Source organism: Callospermophilus lateralis, chromosome 8 (genome assembly GCF_048772815.1).
Source record: "Callospermophilus lateralis isolate mCalLat2 chromosome 8, mCalLat2.hap1, whole genome shotgun sequence".
Taxonomy (NCBI): domain Eukaryota; kingdom Metazoa; phylum Chordata; class Mammalia; order Rodentia; family Sciuridae; genus Callospermophilus; species Callospermophilus lateralis.
In genome coordinates, this window is record NC_135312.1 from 34,975,362 (window position 1) to 34,989,977 (window position 14,616).

Genomic DNA, 14,616 nt, shown 5'->3' on the forward strand with positions numbered 1-14,616 from the left:
AGTTTTATATCCTATCAATTATTGGTTGATTTTAGTTCACTTCTGTATTCTTCTTCTATGAAGAGATTTTTATTCCAAGTGTAGTGTTCAACACATTCAAAATTGCACAATTGACCTCTTGAGTTCATGCTCTTGAACACCATGTCAGTGTGGACTGGAATAGTAAGTGCCTGTACTAATGCTCTTCATCTCTCCCTTAATGTGATTTAAATGCATTCTGTTTATATTGAAATAGAAATGTGTCACTCACTGTTGAGTTTATCATTCTACAGATGCAGCCTGGGTGCTATTCAATTTCAGGTGAAAACAATTCCAGCTCTTCTGGGCAAAAAGAGGGCTCTTGTAACCATGGAGACTTACCATGAGTTTGAGATTTAACCCATAAAGTCCAGACCAGAAGAAAATAGTTCTGGAAAAATCACAGAAGTCAAACTTTGCATAGAGGGAAGGAATTTTGAGATAATATACATCCAAGGTATAACAGATTCACATACTTTAGATTCACACATATTAGCTCAGATACCTCTGGCTTTAGGTTAACTCTAGTCAACATCAGCACAAAAGAAAAGCAAATTGAACAACTCCAGAATTATTTTGAGTGAGTCAATTTCAAAATATAGTTGATTTTTTTAAAATTAAGGTTATATTGGGGCAAAATCCATTACCACAAACCAATAGTTTCTTTAAACCAGTTTGACATCAGATTCTATAATCCATATGACCTTTCATTCTTCCTTCCATTCACACATGGTTAATTAAAACAAAACAAAACAAAACAATGCTTTTGAACAAAGACCTTTCCATTTGCTATAAGTCAATACAGGATCTTACTCCAGCAATTGTTTTCCTTTCCTTCTTATTCTTTTTGGCATTTGTTCTTTCCTCTGTATGCAGAGTTCTTTAAAAACTATGTATGTGGCTCATTTCTTCTATGTCCCCTGTCATTCTTTGTCTCCCACAGTCTCTGCTCTGTTCACTACTTTCATTATGTACATGTTTTGTGTGTGTGTATATATATATATATTTAGATATAGATATAGATATCTATTCTTTATCTGACACATTCCTACTATACTCCCAGTAAAATGTAAGCTTCATAATGTTAAATACTTGTATGCATTACTTACAATTACATTTTTACTGCTAATAACAATGCCTAGCATGTGATAAGCATTCATAAACATTTGTTGAATGAATAGATGAATGATGGTGTATTGCCATTGTACTTTGACTATAACTGTAATATGTGCAATCAGGTGAAAGTAAAAATTCATCCATTTTCCAAGAATCTTCAAACAAGGTTGTAAGAGAAAAGCAAAAACGATAGTCAAAACTATTTCACAATTACGAAATCTCTGAATTGAATAATAGGGCTAGAATGTCAACCCTTGAAGATAAGCCACTAAAAAAAGTAACTATTTAAAAGATTAATTAATTAATTGATTAATTAGACTTTAATTGTGCCAAAGCCCTGGGTTCAATCCCAACCAGACCCTAAAGAAAGAAATTTAAAAAAAAGAAAGATGAAAAAGAAAAGAAAGGATCCTCTGTATCTGAACACTCTATGAAGGCCTTAGGTTAGTTATTGAGTCCCATTAATAATCTTAAATGAGAGATGGATCAATCATGTGAGGCACTCTTATAATAGATTGCTTGTAATTGAATTCCAATGCTAACTAATACACACCTCATGAACGATTCCTCTTAATTCCACTTCCATTTTTCCACTGGACTTTGTAATTATTTCTACTTTGTCTCCATGTTTCCAATTCTTCCTATCCGTGCTGTCAGATTGATTTTTCTTAATCTTTGTTCTGGTGTTACAGTTAGTTCAAGCATCTTCAATAAATAACTCACTTTTGCCAACATAATAAAACCATCTGCCTTCATCTGACACATAATATTTTCCATAATGTTGGGAGCACAATATTAACATACCTTTGCTTTCTCCATTTGTTTTATTTTCCTACATTGTAATCACAGAGAATCATGCGTACCTTTATCTCACTTGTTAGAAAATAATATGACAGTTGCTGCCGTGTCCACACTTTGTTGTGCCCATCCTTCTAGCTGCAAATACTGTAGTGCCTTATCTACATTTCTCCTTTAGTACTGATTCTTTTTACCTAATATTCTGATTGTTAGTCTATATATCTTTTGGGAGCAGCGGTTCTATTTTTTCTTTATGAATATCCTACAGACCATTGTGCATAGTGAATTCTAAAAAATAATTATTAAATGAATTGATAGTAATTATTAAATGTACCTACAGATGGATACTGGCCACATTTTTTTCTCAGCTCCTTACTTCATTTCATATACTGATTCTACCAGTGACAGATCTATTCTTATTGGGGCCATAGTAGAATATTAGATTCTATTCTCATTAATCACCTTGACTGTATTCCACTGTGATTTCTAAATAATTTTCTGCTCTATAGAGAAACTGAGTGTTCATGAAGTTTACTTTTCTTCTCTCAGTAAACAATGTCATTGTGCTGAAATGAATGTGCACTGATAGGTGCAATCTGTTTGCTTCTTTTGAAAGAAAAACAATACAATGAAGAGAAAAGGATAAAATGGAGACATGTACATGATTTTCCAAAGACCATTATGGATTCTTGGTATCTTTCATTTCTTATCTGAAAGAATAATGTTTTCTAGTGGTTGTTCGTTGAAGTAGGAAAGATAATTTTTTTTTAAGTTTACAGAATCTTTTTGTTTCTCCACTTGCACAATTTTGTCCACTACTGTGGTTTGGATATGAGGTATCTCAAAAAAACTCATATGTGAGACAATGCAGACATGTGTAGAGATTATGAGAGTTGAGCCTTATCAGTGGGTGACTCCGCTTGGTGGATCAATCATTCCAAATGGATTACTGACTGGAAACTGTAGGCAGGTGGAGTCTGGCTGGAGACATGGGTCACTGGGGTTGTGCTCATGGGAATTATACATTTAGTCCCTGGCACCTTGCTCCCTCTCTCTCTGTTTCTCTGCTGCCCTGAGCTTAGCAACTTTCCTCCACCATGCCCTCTGTCATGATGTTCTGCCTCACTTTGTGTCCACAGCAGTGGAATTGGCCGAATATGGATGGAATCTCTGAAACTGTGAGCCAAATAAACTTTCCCTTCTTTAAGTTGTTCTTGTCAGGTATTTTGGTAACAGTGATGAAAAGCTAACTAACACATCCATATAATTTGCCTGCAACCTCAATACGTCTGTAACAGCTAGTACTTACATGACACATCAGAGACAATCATAAGTACTATATTTATTTGTTCTTCACAATAACCTGGTGAGGCAAGGACATGGACATTTTTATCCACATGTACCAAAGGAAAAACTAGAGCTCTGAGTGGTTGTGATTCATCTGACAGCATGTAGTGACAAAGTCTCGGGTGTTTTGATTTATAGTCCCGTGTTCTCATTTGCATTTCTACTTTTACATCAGGTACACAATAAAGGCATTCTTTTTTTAATTTTTTTATTGTTTTCAGGAAAAAAAATGGCCATATAACTAATTTAAATTAAACAAACATGGATATCAACCATCTCTCTCTCAGTATATATCAATAAGTAAGTAAATGTCTTTTTTCTATTTGTTTTCTATCTTTCCTCATCATTTTGTCTCTTCGGGCACCTTTTTATTTCATGTGGATCTCTTCGGAAGTCACCCAGTAGATTTTGTTGTTTCTTCTCTTGAATCCACACCTCTGTATTTATTTCCTATGCAGCAGCCAGAGTGATCCTTTTAAATAATGTCAGGTCATGCATCTCCTCTACTTAAAATAATTTTATGGTTTCAAGCTGTGAGAGAAAATACAGGCCATACAGTTAGATTTGTATTTCAGGTAAATAACATGCAATATTTTATAAACTGGCACATCCTAAATAGTTCATTGTACATACTTATAATTATTCAGATAATTTTTAAAATATAAGAATATAAAAAATATTGCATAGGACACACTTCTACCAAAATATTCATTGTTTGTCTGAGATTAATTTAAGTTTTCTGGTCTTGTCTTTTGCTAAATTTGAATATTCTACAGGGGTGACAATTCTCTGAGAATATAAGAAAGTCCTTACAATGGTGTATAAAGCTGTATGTAGTCAGGCATCAGGGACTTGTCTCACCTGGACCCTTACTATTCTCCTCTTGGATACGTTGGATATGCTTGCTATTTCCTGATGTCAGACACTCCCCTTGGAGGCTGTGTTCTGATTGCTTTTTCTGAAAGTAATCATATTTAATGTAGCAAATCATTCTTCTACGCATTCCTGATCCCCTTTACTCTATTCTACTTATTTTTACGTCACATTCATCTCTTATTAACATCTATATTTATTACCTTTTTATTTTTGCTTTTAAACATTTTTAGTGTACTGTATGTATTAGAGTTTATTCTTTGTTGTCTGTTCTTCCCCACTCAAAAGAAGTAACCTCTTTTCACCATTGTGCACTGCCTGCCTAGAACAATGTCTGGCACAGTCAAGAAATAATTGTTGAGAGAGTGACTAATAAAAGTATGGATACAAGGGAGGCAAATTGAGAAATCAAATAATAATGTTCCATATATATTAGTGAGATGGTAGAAAATCAGCAATTATGGATCCAAAAGAAAAGCTAGGACATTATTCCTTGTTTGTAGCCTATTCATAGACTTATTTGTGAGAAGAGAAAATGTTCTTATGCAAGAAATAAACACAGACGACATTTTTTTTCCTTAAGTATGATAAATATTATTCTGTATACCCCTATTGCCTAAGTGTACTTTTTTGTTGTTTTGTTGTTAAATGTTTTATTCAGTTGACTTTTTGGAACTGGAGTTTTTCTATATGATTCTATTGATGTAAGTAAAATAACAAAACTGTTCAAATGAAGAAAAGAGAATTGTTGATATTTCCACTGTGATCTCCTATTTAGAAGGGTCAACATTATTTATTTATTTGTTGGGAAAACATGGAAGAGCAATATGTACTAAATGTTGCAGGTTTTGAAAGCTAATTGTGTTTATGTTCAAGTACATTTTTACCCAGTTAAATATTATCTCATTCATGTCCTATAGTATAGGTCTCAGTCCCAAAGATTAGACAAGATTCTTTTAAAAGCATGCAAAGAAAATCAAATTTTCATACTAGTGATGAGGCAAGGAGGGAAACAAAGAATAATAACATTCTGCCTTTTATAGAATGAGAATAGGTTTTTATGATTCTTGGACAAACTGATAGAAGGCCAGTGCCTAAGTAGGGGAAATTAATAATAATAATAATAATAATAATAATAATAATAATTATAATAATTATTATTATTGTTATAATTATTATTGTTGTTATTTTTAACAATGGCTAGAACTTCCCTTATCAGTTGCTTCTTTTAATTATCAGATGCCAGAATATAGGCTTAATTACTATATACCTTATATTTGGAGCTAGATGGAAAAGGATGGATGAGAAATGGAAGATTGTTTAGGTGGAAGAATGAATATTTTCCTCTGTCTTCTAAACTTACTGTGGAGTTATTATTTCACATTTTAGTTAAAATAGAAAGGAAATATAAAACAAAGGCCATAGGGCAATGTGACAGCAGTTGTAGCACTTGCCCTCAGAGCTCAAGGACTGATCAGGTACAACATAGTAATAAACTTTCACAGGAATACTTGTACTCTTGCTGGGCCTTTCTGAACCAAGTCACAACAGGCCAGATTTAAAGAAAATGGGAAAGAAAAACAACAGTGGAAGCTGAGAAACCTAATGAGACTATTTTTATTTTAAAAAGTAACACAGATTATGCTTTATACATCTATTAAGGTTAATTTGTGATGATTTTTTATTTAAAAATTTTTATTAGAAGATGCAATATCTAAATCGGCAAGATTTAGATTAACATAGAGAAAGTGAATAACACAGGAATCTTAAATAATCTAAAAGTATCTTGTATTAGTCAGCTTTTCATTCATATAAAGAAAGCCCTGAGACAATTAATTTATAAAGAGAAAAGGTTTATTTTCATTTATAATTCTGGAAGTTCTAGTCTAGGTGGCCCTATGCTTTGGATCTCTGACAAGCTTTGTACATTGTGGCAGAAGTGTGTGGCAAAACAAGGTGGCTACATAAAGACCCATGAAACAAAGTAAGAGAAGTAACTGTCATCCTCTTTCTTCTTTCTTTTTTATTTTTTGTTCCTTCTTTGGAACTGAGGATTGACTCCAAGGACACTTTATCACTGAGATACATTCCAATCCCTTTATTATTTTTTATTTTGAGATAGCATCTCTCCATTTTGCCAAGATTGGCCTTGAATTTGGGATCCTGCTGCCTTAGCCTCTCAGTAGCTATGATTGCATGTTTGCCCCATGGTGCATGATAGAATCCAAGCTTTTAACATATGGGCCTTTGATGAACATTTAACATCCAAACCATGATATATGATCTTTTTTCTTGGGGTGGGAGATGGGTACTGGGGATCAAACTCAGGAGCACTGTACCACTGAGCCACATCCCAACCCTATTTTGTATATTTATTTAGAGATAGGGTCTCACTGAGTTGCTTAGCATCTTGCTTTTGTTGAAGCTGGCTTTGAACTTGGGATCCTTCTGCCTCAGCCTTCTGAGCCACTGTTATTACAGGTGTGTGCCCCCTCGCCTGGCCATGATATATGATCTTGATGTGTATCTAAAATCTATCACCTAGCTATATGTCATCAAAATTCATCTATCCATAATATATCTCTATGCTTATCTTTTTTCTTCTCCAAGAAAATTACCTATTTTTTTAAAAAAAATATTTTTTTAGTTGTAGTTGGACACAATACCTTTATTTTTTATTTATTTATTTTGTGTGTGGTGCTCAGGATTGAACTCAGCAGTGCCTTGCGTGTGCTTTGGGAGCACTCTACTGCTGAGCCACAACCCAAGCCCAACCCTATTTGTTTTTTATCAAGATAAAATCAGCTGGGTGTTGTGGTGCATGACTGTAATCCCAGAAGCCTAAGGGGCTGAGACAGGAGGATCCTGAGTGGCTCAGTGGTGACTCAGTGGTCCAGGGCCCTTGAGTTCAATCCCCAGTATCCCTCCCTCCCCCCAAAAAATAAAATGAACATCACAGTTTGATAGCATCATTATATGACATGTCCTTGAATAGCAGTAACCCTCATTATTTATTAGCAACATTTTTGAAAACATGATTAAAACACTTTTAATTGAAGAATTCATCCCTTAAGTTCATCACTAGAAAAATGAAAAACTCTTACCTAGACTTCTAAATTGACTGCTTCCTATAAAATTGTTTCTTTATTATTCTGGTATCTCCTTTTTTCTTTACAATTCAAAATCCAACTAATAAAGATTTGGGCTTTAAAACACTTTAGGAACATTAAAGAAGTATTAAGTTTTCAAGAAAGTAAATTTTACCATATATGAGGAATATGTTTGAATCACATTCAATTTAATAAGAAAAAATAAAATATAATAAAAAAATTAAGGATAACTATAATGATTCTTTTAAAAGAGGAAGAGTAGAGAGAAATAGAAACATCTAATCATATTTAGTAAAAAGTATTGATTAATTTGCAAAAATGACAAGAATTTCTTACCCACACCTGTACACAAACATACACTCAAGAATTAATTAGAATTAATAAGAATTAGACATAAGAGAAACAGAAATAGTTACAGAATAAGTCAGAGTATAAACTTAAAGTACTTTAATTAGCCTAGCCCATAATTTCAAAATGAATGTTTTACTCCTGGCTTTAAAGTAATGTCATTCTTCATCTGTAGTATTTTGAGCTCTGTCTATTCTAGGAATGTGTTCTATCTGGAATGGCATTTTAGAATGGTTGGAAGGATATTCTATCATATTCATAGTAGGTACTTAAATTCCATTGTTACCACATACTGGCTTCTTAACCTTGAAAAGCTACTTTATCCTTAGCTGATAATGATAAGTAAAAACTGAGTCTTATAAAAAACTGAATCTCTGTTTTTCAGTTTGTAATATGGATGCTGATTCTTGCTTTAATTTAAGCAGTGCGATTTCATTGACAGTCACAAGATTAAAATAAAGTAGGGCTATTTTATGTGATGCTTGATGTTAAGAGATTGGAAGATGGGTAAATATTCAATTCCGAACTTCTTCTTTGCCCATAAAAATACCTTTAGAACTCCAGATAATCATAAACACATTTAAGGTGGGGTCTGCTCTTAGGTGAAGTTGCCACTGGTGATGTGTGACACTTTATCTTTCTTCTGCCTGAGATGTCCCAGGACATACAGGTGAATCATGCTCACTAGCAAGACTTAACACACCAACTCTCACCATTTTTCAAATTTTATTTAAATGCCTTCCTAAGAGATATCTAAATACCTACTGCTTTATATAAGTTGTTTGTTATTCACCTTCAATTGAAGCAAGGCCTTACTTATTCTTTGTTTCCAGAAAGCACAGGTTCTTATCATAAAATCAGAAGCTCTATGGATATCCAAGAGTATTATATCTAGGTGAATAGCTATGTTTTAAAAGCAGTACACCAACAAAGGCATAAATGGAAATAAAAGCAGAAATGCTTTCTATAAACAAAGAAAAGTACGTCATATTATATTCAGAGAGTGTTCTCTTTTATCATCCTAAATCCAAATAGCATGAAATGGCAAATACATGAGCAATTTTTGTACTCTGCTTTTACGAGAAAGGGGCAAATAACATATAAAGGTTGTTATCAATTAATCCTCATAGGATCCAGTTCATCACCCCTGCATATGTTATCTGGTTTCATATAACTTCTGTACTTCCTTCATTGTAAAATAAGTGATATTTGAGAAGATGATCCCGTAGCACTAAAACATTTTAAGTATGAAATATTATTGAGATCCCCAAGTGTGTAGATATAGGAGATAAACTTTAATTGAAATAGTTTTTGGCACATATTAAAAACTCAATAAATGTAAAAAAATGAAGAGTCCTTTGTTTAAGGAATTTATAATCTAATAAAAAGACTCATGAGAATACACAATATACTGTAAGTAAAACTAAGTAAGTCCAAGGATAAAAGAATGTCTCCCTCACCCACTTACTGAGTTTACCCAATGTGAGCAGAAGTCAAACTGACTACTCCCTGTGTTTGTTGGTGCTTCTAGATGAGACCCTAATATACAGCAATGGTTTTCTCTCTTTTCTCCAACTTACATTATGTCTAATATTATTGTACTTACTCCTTTCCTTCTATAACCTGTGAAATAACTTTCCTCCTTTAATTTTTATTACTAGCCACATTATCTATTCTTGATGACTATAATTTTAAGCTAATGATTAATTTAAGAAGCAGATTTTGTACCAGTTAACAGTTCTTATACAGATAATCTATAGATGTTACACGAGTGTGAGTATGCTGTAAGGCCTTTTTAAAAATCCTTGGACACTTAATCATAAACATAATAAAAGCTTGCCCTTGGGCTGGGGTTGTGGCTCAGTGGTGGAGAGCTTGCTTAGCATGCATGAGGCACTGGGTTCGATCCTCAGCACCACATAGAAATAAAATAAAATATTGTGTCCATCTAAAACTAAAAAACAAATATTTGACAACACACAAACAAACAAACAAAACTAGCTTGTTATTTGTTATCCTAGTCTCCTGGTCTCCAGCTTAAATTTATCCTAGTTAGTAAGACTTAATTAAAGACATTGGAAGACTATTTATCATAAAATAAAACAGGTGCATGTTTTCTACACCATTCCTGTTGGCAAGCATTTATTCTATATCTATATAATTTATATGTTTATAATTGTACCCTTAAGGAATCTGCAACCCAGTTGGGAGACAAAAAGAATATACACCAAATGAAGACAAGGCAATTACATGGGCTGCATTTTTAGCAGTGACTCAAAATGTGAGAACAATTCATAGTGGAAAAGAGAAAATTAACTACAGTCATCCAAGAAGCCTGGACAGATAACAGGAGACTTTAGATCTTAGTTGAAGATCCTGAAAAAGTCTAGAAGAATGAGGAGACTTCAAAAAATAATAACAAAAATATGAATCTTAGTTCAGAAATAAAAGCTTTTCAAGATTACAAGGATTACTGCTTATTGACGTACAGAATGTTTTTGATTAGTTATGCTAGACCATCATCAGTAACTGGTTTATTAGAAGTAAGAATATATGATCTCATTTAAATAATATAAAGGACAGGGGACAAGGTGGAGGAGTAGAGAAAGGAAGCCCAGCCCAGCAGCTCCTCAACACCAGACTTATAAAGCAGGTAGAACCTCCTCAGTGAGGTGAGTAACACTGAAACATAATGCTGAACCATTAAAAAAAAGCATAGAAATTTGGTAACTTGAGCATAAGAAACAATATTTTGGAAATGTGCCAGGTTCAGCCACGGGTTGAGCGGCATGGGAGTGCAGACAAAATAGGTAGCTGGTGGTTAAAAGAAAAATCAACCTGGGGAAACCTGGGGTTTAGAGAGGAATTCTGTTTTTAATTGACATGGAGTTGGTAAGGTTAGAGTCTCAGTGAAAAGAAATCCAAAGCACTTCCCTGGGGCGAAAGTGTTCTGTGTAGGCAGCAAGCCCACAGCAGGCAGCCCTTTTGGGCAGCCCTGTGGATCACTTTGTAGATTGTCCTCCCTGGAGCACAGCGCAGAAAACCCTAGGAGAGCACAGAACAAACACACTGGCAGGTAAGGAAAACATTCCCAGGCACTGAAAGCTGTCCCCTTTCAGCTTGTGCATCTGTGAAAAGAGATGGGGGTCAGGAACTCATAAATTACCTGCAGCCCACAAAAAACTTTCCAGAGGGTGCCTGAAACAGAGAGACTGAGACAAGAAAAAAAGAACTAATTTTACCAGCACCATTCAGCCTCTGGATCCTAGAGGAGAAAAATTCCATAACAGCTGCACCCCATTAGCGCTATGGTGACCCTCACTGCAGCCACTCGAGAGCATCTACACTCTAAAGTGGATACCTGTAATTCACATCCACCCATGTTTCATCATAGTGGGTGAAGATAAAGCTAAGAAGGCTTAGACCCAATTCCCTAAGTGGAATTGTCAAGAAGCTCCAGAGATCCAGAAGCCCAGCAGAGAGAGGAAGATTTACATCAATAGGGGAAGTGGACCAAATTCATATACCCACAGACGGAGTTCCAAAACCCACTCAAGTCCAAACCCCCCAAGCTGGAAACTCCAATCCAGAACCCCACAATACCCCCACTACAGAATTACACAATTTATTAGCACTCCCAGTTATCAACACAATACTGGGAGATTGGAAACGGAGAGGTAGTACGCCCTGCTGGCAGCTAGGTGAGGAATACATGTACAATGGGCAAAAAGACAGCCAAAAGTAAAAACTAACAATCCATCCCTGCCAACAGATGTAATCACTACATTAGAAATGGGCCCATCATTTCTCATTAAGATGTTTTTTATTTTTCTATTTTCATTTTTTTTCTTATTTCTTTTTTCTTCATAGTATCATATATTACTCTCTATAAATTTTATTTTATTTTTTCTGGAAGAGATTGACATTTGAATTGGTGGGCTGAGTAAAGTAGATGGCCTTCCCCAATGTAGATAGGAAATTTCACCTTTATGTATAAGTAAAAAGAACCAATAAATAAATAAATAGATGAGCCAAAGGAAGTCTAGCAGAGTAGAGGAAGGAGATTAAGGAAGGGAAAGAAGAACAGAAGAGGAAAAGGGGGAGATTGAAAATTGAAATCCAATTCCATGCATGTATGATTTGTCGGAATGAGCCCAACTGCTATGTGTAACTATAAAGCTCTAAAAAAAAAAAAAGTAAATAAATAATATTAAGGATTTAGTTAGGTCCCTCAAACAATTGATTAAAATGCATTTATGGTATATGAAAAATGATTTAGTATTAAAGCAACTAAACATTGTAACCTTATTTGTAAAAACATTTCTTTTGATAAATGGCTTCAAATAAAATTTGAGATTTTCAGAAACCAGATTTTATTTTTTGTCTGAATCCCTCATATCCACCATGTATAAATCAATTGCCATGGTGATCTATATTTTCCTACAACCACATTCCTATTTTCTGGAAAAGCAATTAGGAATACTAAATGCTCTAAAGAGATTTTTATTGTTTGATATCTGGAACAGAGGTTGAACAAAGTCAGGAAAGCATAGAGGTACAAGGATCAGGACTCTTGGTTGGATGATGTGTAGGAGACTCTAATTTTACCAAGAGCAAAAGCAGTGATCAATACAGGGACTCTGTTGGGTTCGTCCTGTTGATGATATTGTCCAGTGAAAATATAAAGAGAGTAACAAGTACATTTAAATTTTATAATGGTCATATTAATGATAAGCAAAAAGAAATAGGTGCTGTTATTAATAATTTAATTTTTAAAAATAGATTCAAAACATTAACATTTGACATGTAATCAATATTAAAATTATTGAAGCTAAATGTTTTCCCACTAAAACTGTAAAATCTGATGATTATTTTATACTTGCAGTATGTCTCAATTTGGGTATTGAAATTTTAATAGTTGGACTGGAGTGGTAGATCTGTAGTAAAGAACTTGCTTAACATGTATGAGGCCCTGAATTTGATCTCTAGTCCTGTTCAAAAAAAACAAAATTTTTAAAAGTTTCAATGGTTAAAATATTTTTGAGTCATGTTTAATAGAAACATATTAAGGACCATTTCAATTTTTAAAATTTAAATCAAATTAAGTAAATTAAATTTAGAGCTTGAGTGGAAATATTCACAATGTGCATGCTCAATAACCACATGTTGGCAAGGGACTGTAGCATAGCTATAGGTTTAGTTCTGGCTTCACTTACATTTTACACATAATTTTAATTAGAAAATATGTTTTAAGAGGATTTCCAAAGGCTTGCCAAGTCATAAATACAGAAGGTCTCTACCTTATAATGGGTTGACTTAGATTTTTCATCTTTATGTTGAAACAAAAGCATACCCACATACCCATTCAGTTCTTCACTTTTGGTATGGCATTCAATAAATTAAATGAGGTATTCAATACTTTATTATAAAATATATTTTGTGTTGTATGACTTTGCCTGTGAATTAATAAAAGTGTTTTGAACATGTTTAAGGTAGGCTAAGCTAAGCTATAATGTTTGTTACGTTAGGGATGGATTAAATGCATTTTTGACTCAATATATTTTCAACTTATGATGGGTTATCAGGACAAAACCCTATTGTAAGTACAGGATCATCTCTATATAGATTTGTACACCACTATTTATATTTTGTCAAAATGTGGGGAGATGATGTATCTGAGCTAAATAAAACTACATTTGAACACAATTCATCAAAGAAGGATTTATAGTGAGTCATAACTGGCTTGTGTCAACTTGAATAAGTCATAGGATGACTGGATAGCTGATTGAACATTATTTCTGAATGAGTATATGGGTGTTTCTGGAAGAGATTGACATTTGAATTGGGGGGCTGAGTAAAGTAGATGGTCTTCCCCAATGTAGATAGGTATCTAATCTGCTGAGACATAAACAGAACAAACAAGAGGACAGTTGACTTTATGCTCTCTGACTGCCTGACTGGTTGAACTGGGACTCCCTTTTGTGCTTCTCATTGTCAGGCCATTAGACTTGGACTGAAATCAACAAAATTGACTCTCTGGGTCTCAGGTTTTGAATTACACTATCAGCCTTTCTTGATATCTGCAAACAGCAGATTGTGGGATTTTTCTGCCTACAGAATCATGTGAATCAAAACTTGATTATAAGTTTCATTCTGGACACACACACACACACACACACACACTATAGGTTTTATTTTTCTGAAGAATCCTGGTCAATATACATCTTCACTGAAGACATAAGAATTTATGGGAAATCACTCATGGCTTGTTATAGAATAACTTAATCCAATTATTTTCCTATAAAAGTAAGTAAGACTCCAAGCTAGGAATACTCATAGTATTCATGCAGCATTCTTAAAAAGTTAGATCAAATAAAACACACAGTGGAGACAGCTGCACATCAGAAGCTTGAGACAAATGATAGTCAAAATAGCAGGAGCACATGAAGTAGATACATGACTTAGGGAGAGCAAAACTAAACTGCAAATAAACTCCAGCTTCCTGGAAATTTGAGCCCATGGCTTATCTTGTACTCTGGCTTTTTTTGTGGCTTATTAAGTCAATTCAATGGATTATAATGAGATAGAGAAAATTCCGTCTGCACTACCAGCATCTATTCAATAAATGTCCAGTGCAGACAGATGAAGTGCAAAGCCAAGATGTGCCAGGTCACCAGCTTTCCTGGGGTCTGATAGATGTTACCATGTGAACAACACTCTTGTCAGAATATGCTGGGCTAAGGACAGTGACCATTTCCTGTGAATAAGACATAAAGCTTACTGATACATTTTGGAGTTAACTCCAAATACAACTCCAGAAGAGAACTTGCACTGCTAAATGTTTTGTTAATGGGTGTCAACGTGTATTTGATGAATTCGAGGGCATTTTAGAGCACACCTGCAGCAGATGGCCTGTGCTTTTCAGCTGCTCTTATGATTTAGCTACAAGTATTTTAAATCCCAGCTGTCAGCCCATAAGAACTGACCGTGAATGTTAAGATTCACA